Consider the following 6,425-nt stretch of genomic DNA (forward strand, 5'->3'; position numbering starts at 1 on the left):
AGTTACAGTTTTGAAGAAAAGCGCGGAAAATAAAAGAAAGGTCCTTTCACACGCCACCCTCTTTGAGCTCTGATAAAAAATACGCGAGCAACCCCCCAAAAAAAGGTACGACCGGAGATTAAAACCACGTGAAAATGCCCGTTAATAAAATCCTAACTGATGACTAATATAATACAATATTAATAATATAATGTAAGTTAATATCTAATAATAATAATATAATACAATCAAAGTCTCACACTTTCATTTCACTTCATTTTTGCACGAATTGTTCAATTTGGAAGTGGTCTTCTGGTCGTCCTATTTGGTCCTGAGCAGGTTTTCTGGTAATGTTCTTGGAAAGTTGTAGACAACCCCCTGAAACAAAAAATGATTGATTAATATATTTAATCAATTAAATAATAATATGCCTAACTTTTGGACTTCTGGTATAGGTCTAGTAATAATAACGAAATATAACTAAAGTCTCACATTTTCACTTCATTTCATTTTTGCACGTATTGTCCAATTTGGTAGATGTCTTCTGGTCGTACTATTTGGTCCTGGTAGCAGGTTTTCTGGTAATTTTCTTGGAAAGCTATCGACAACTCTGAAATAAAAATTGATTATTATTAATATATTTAATCAATTTAATAATTGTGTACCTAACTTTTGGACTTCTGGTGGTCTAATAATAATAACACAATATAACTAAAGTCTCACCCTTTCACTTCATTTCATTTTTGCACGTATTGTCCAATTTGGTAGTGGTTTTCTGTTCGTCCGATTTGGTTCTGAGCAGGTGTTCTGGTAATCTTCTTGGAAAGTTGTGGACAACCCTGAAACAAAAATTGATTGATTAATATATTTAATGAATTTAATAATAGCGTGCCTAACTTTCGGACTTCTGGTGGTCTTGAGTGCGCACTTTTGTGGAAATCTTCTTGAAATAATATCTGAAACAAAATAAAAAAAACACAAATGCCCCTAAAAAATAGGGATTAGCATACAAACGGGGCCCCGGTAATAATATTTAAAAATAAGACACTCATAACTAACTTATGTATAATTGTATCTAATACGGAAAAACTTCTACATAACCTGCTCCTGGTGGTGATTTGGCCAATTCTAGTGTCCTGGTAGATGAAACAGGGCTGGTGCACCCATTCTCCTATTGGTTGGTAGTAGTAGGTCTTGGGAATTATGACTCTGATATCAATTATGGAGGCTGGTCACACTAAAATGGATATTTATTTCATTAATTATGATATAATATAAATAAATATCTAATAATAATAATAATATAATATAATTATAGTATAACTTTCACTTCACTTTTTGCACGTATTGTCCAATTTGATAGTGGTCTTCTGTTCGTCCTATTTGGTCCTGAGCAGGTTTTCTGGTACTCTTTTTGGAAAGTTGTGGACAACTCTGAAACAAAAATGATTTATTAATATATGTAATCAATTTAATAATAGCGTGCCTAACTTTTGGACTTCTGGTGGTCTTGAGTGCGCAAATCTTCTTGAAAATGTATCTGAAACGAGAAAAAAAAACACAAATGCCCCTAAAAATAGGGATTAGCATACAAACGGGGCCCCGGTAATAATATTTAAAAATTATACACTTATAACTAACTTAGGTCTAATTGTAATTGATACGAAAAAACCTCTACATAACCTCTTCCTGGTGGTAATTTGGCCCATTCTAGTGTCCTGGTATATGAAACAGGGCTGGTGCACATATACTCCTATCGGTTGTAGTAGTAGGTCTTGGTAATTATATTCCTGGTATCAGTTGTGTAGGCTGGTTACACTGAAATAAATGTATATTTTATTAATTATAAATTTAATTATAGATTTTGTAATTTCATACCTGTTTTCTTAACATCAAATACTTCATTTTCCATATTTCTCCGTCCAGGGAAACCTATTGTGCAACCACGAAAAATTTTAATTCAATTGATCAAATCGCGTCCATTAAATAATAACAAAAAAAATCATCAAAGTAAATATAAGTAATTTAATACACAAATCGGATTTTAGATTTTTAGATGAGTTATTTGCATCCATGTATGCCGTAACATACTAATAGTAAACATAATAAAAACAAAATATTGTACATTATTTGTACATATAGTACTAATTAAAAATTAATGTGCATGGCGTTGCTCCGCCCTGGGAAAACTTTGCAAGCAACCATACACAGGCAAGTAAGAACAAAAAACTAATATATTAAATTAATTTAATATTAAATCGCGAACTACTGGAACCTATCGTGGGGGGTAGGCGATAGGAACGTATTATAAACGCGCAAACCCGGCTTTAAAAATCGTTTTAAACGATAAAACATACGATGAACGATCAACAATAAAAATTTCGAATTAAAGTCCTCGCATAAACGGAAAAGAAAAATAAAAAGCATGGACACAAATAACCCCGAATAATAAAAATAAGTAAATATAAAATTTGTAAATTTAAAATCAAATTATTAAAAACATAGATAGAATAATATCACAAAACTAATGCACAATAAGTTTCCGTAGTTGCACGCCCTTGTATGAAATCCTGGAACAAGCAAAACAAATACATTGGTCAAACAATCAAAACAAAAACATATCACCTATTTGAAACTAAATAAATAAAGTTGTTACATAATACAAATTATTCCTTAAACACTCACCTCTGTAAGGTCGCCTCGAGCTCCAAAATACACAATGATGTGATATCATTTGTGGGGCGACTTATATACTGTGAAAAATGCCCCAAAAATTTAAATTGTTGCCAGATGATAATAAAATGTATTTATTGTTATCTAATCAGAATTGTTTCGGGATTAAAATTGTTGACTGTGCAAGTGCTTAGCTTCTGTATATGAGAAAATTGATTTTGAGTATTGCTACAGCAATTGTTAATTATTGAGAGATATTATAAATGATAGTTTTAATGCAATTTCAGGGTAATAATCAGAGACTCGTAAAATCTGGCAGAATATATATATATATATATATATATATATATATATATATATATATATATATATATATATATATATTTTCTAAACTTCTCAATGCAGATAGTGCATTGAGTAACAACCAATAACAAATTACAAGAGCTTAAATTCTTCAAAATTCATCGACTTTGAAAGACCATCCATTCCGATTTGTCCAGTCGATTTTTTCATAAAAGCATGATCTTCTACATCATAAAGTCTAAAAGTTAATTTTGATATTTTTCTATCATTTTATTTTGAAGGACAGTCAAATATATGTTTGCACGCAGGCGTCCATATACTATACCCAGACATGGCCCTGTAAGTAATCTTGTACTTTCGTAATATAAATTATTATTTGGAAATAGTATAAAAAATATTGTAGTTATATATTAAATTTTAATAATTACATACTATAATTCCCAGTTGTATCACCTTATTCAATTAAAAAAAAATATAACAATTTTATAAAAATTAAAAATATAAATGATAAAGATACAGTATATGCTAAAAAATACTGAAAATCAATTAACATCGGAATTTTTCAGTAAAAATATATTAACACTTTAAATAAAAATAATATTACTATTAGTTAATTTTATATTCTTTACTATATATACCACATTTCATAATTGAAAATTATATATAATAATTAATTTTATACAAATAATAAATAAGGTAAAATTATTTTTTTATTATTTTCTATCTAACAAAAAGTTTACAACCAGTCGTATTTTATTAGTTTGCATTATTATTAATAATATTATTAATCATTGATATGAATATAACTAAATTGTACACAAAATGTTTCTCTAAATATTTACAAAAATGTTTCTCTAAATATTTACAAAAAAGTTTCTCTGAAGTATTTCATGTTAAACAATACAAAAAAATATATTGATTTGCCAAATTTAACCAACATTGAATATGCTAAAAAAAATCCAGAAATCGATTAACATCGGAAAATTTCAATAAAAATATATTAACACTTTCAATGAAAATAATATTATTATTAGCTATGCCTAATTATATATACATAACCAATTAATATATATATATATATATATATATATATATATATATAGAAAATTATACATGATGAAAAGAAAAATAAATATTGTACAAATAATAAATAAGGTAATTCCATCAAAATGTTTATAACTATTTGTATTTCATCAATATGCATTAATAATATTAATGTATTTATATAAATATAATATAATATATATATATATATATATATAATATTTGAATATATAATATAATATATAATATATTTAATATATTATATATTTAATTTATATAATATATAACATATTTAATTTGAGTTAAAAAATCGGGCGTTACATCAATAAAAATAGTATGAGAGTTTTTAAAAATTTAATTAAAATGTAAAATGGTAAGTGTTTTTATTATTATTATTATTATTATTATTATTACTATTATTATTTTTCTATTTTCTATGAAATTTCTGACCTATTATTTATTTAGTTTTAATTTTTATAGTTAAATTGGTTGCAACTGAATGAAAGCTAAGATGCGAGCCGAAACGTATGGATTTTAAATAAATTTCTAAAAACTATCATACTATTTTTTAGATGTAACGCCCGACTTTTTAACTCAAATATTAACAAAGTCTAGTAATCGGGTAGTAATTTCCCGATTACTAGACTTTGTTAATACATATGTCAACATCAAATTTAGAATCATACAATATATATATATATATATATATATATATATATATATATATAATATAATTCAAATATAATTTTTTTTTCTAAATTGTTTTCGTTTCTTCACTTATGTGTTGACTATAATAATTTTCAATACATTTTACAACTTAAAAGAAAAAAATATTTAATATACATAAACGCACGTGCAATGTTTCTTCGAAGACATAATAGTATTAACATAATAGATTTAAAATCTTTTATCATAGCCAACTACAGAATGAATAAATCGATAACTTCGATTTAATAGCAAATATCGATTATTGGTTCAGGTATGGTTCAGGTGTCGATAGTATGAATTAATGTCGCTAGTATATTAGAATTTGGGCATATCTACGTCATAATAAATTTGACTATTCGTGCAAGATCATCTGAATTATTCGTCAACTATTTTATATTGATCGCCGCCATTACAGAAAAGATGCACATGCAATATAGTGTTATTTCTGGTGTGATTTGTGGTCATAAGAATTGCTTTTCGAATGGATTTGGATAGTGTATTGTTTGCTAAAAGCAATGAGGAACATGTAAGTGTTTAATTTATTTATATATAATATATAGGTAAGATTTTTTCAATTGCAATCTGTCACACAAAGACATTTGGTAAATGTGCTTACGATATTATATGACTTCTTGAATGGATGGCCACCTAGTAGTTGTCCAATCCTGTTGCGGCTAATTAACTACACTCGAATTTTTGCTGACTTTTTATTTATTTTATTTTTGCAGCTATACCCACGATGGACAATTTTCACAAAAGGCTATATTTGAGATCTGTAATTTCAAGTGGAATTTTGACAACAATAATGTCTGATGTCGAGCTTGTCCATGACTGTGAAAATGGGACTAGTTTGGGCTAGCCTGCTTCAGAATCGCTAAGGTAAGATAGTTCGTAATTTTTTTTTAAGTTACAAATCTGGAAATAATAAATAATAAAGAATTTGAATATTGAGAAAATTGCCTCTGTTAAAGATACTGATATTTTAAGGAAACTTTTTGAAAACTTAGCATTTTTTTTAAATTACTTTCTTTTTATTTTGAACATTTTGAAATTTCTTGAAAGTTTTTATAATACCCATTCATATCGATTGATCCAGGCTGTCGAACTCATCTGGTTTTAGACATTTGGCATTTTTTGACTTATTTTCTGGATCCCCAAAACCGCTGAACCTGCCTTTGCAAAAATTCAATTAATTCTTTATTACGTAAATACAAATGAAATATATTATGAATCTCTGCACTCTTTGCTCCATATCTCCAAAACGGCTAGACCAACTTCTGCCAAAAAACTAATCAGCACGTCTCCTTATCGGTTGAGCCGTGCGCCCGAAATCGTGGACAAAAAATTGTATCATACAATACACACGCATGCACAACCGCACACACACATCCACACACACACACACGTACAGTCTGGGATGCATAAAGGCATTTCCTTTGCTATATAAAAAACAACACAATCGATTTTCTAAGGTATCCCAAAATGTTCAGAACCCCTAAAACATCAATTGTAATAGTTTTTTCTTTTGATTCTAAAATACTGTGTGATTATATAATTCTGCAGGTAATTTATGTGAATGCTCAATATTTCTTGGATGCCATTGAAGTATAGTTAGCTTCAATTTATATCTTACACCTTCAACATTAAATATGATAAAAGTACGATAAATTCTGAAATCTATAAACTACTAAAAAAAAAATCGGCATTTTCTATCAAAA

At 27.7% G+C, this 6,425-nt stretch overlaps 1 long non-coding RNA gene across 1 annotated transcript; it reads right to left on the reverse strand.

The window, feature by feature from the left end:
• Positions 1–288: 288 nt before the first annotated feature.
• LOC113372173 lies at positions 289–820 on the reverse strand. Its single transcript, XR_003366727.1, has 3 exons — positions 703–820; positions 472–589; positions 289–357 (listed from the first exon to the last, which is right to left on the reverse strand). It is a non-coding gene; the product is annotated as an uncharacterized LOC113372173 (long non-coding RNA).
• Positions 821–6,425: the final 5,605 nt, after the last annotated feature.

This window comes from Ctenocephalides felis, unplaced genomic scaffold, assembly GCF_003426905.1.
Source record: "Ctenocephalides felis isolate EL2017-DRISC unplaced genomic scaffold, ASM342690v1 CF-g0.4_SCAFFOLD_01604, whole genome shotgun sequence".
Lineage (NCBI taxonomy): Eukaryota > Metazoa > Arthropoda > Insecta > Siphonaptera > Pulicidae > Ctenocephalides > Ctenocephalides felis.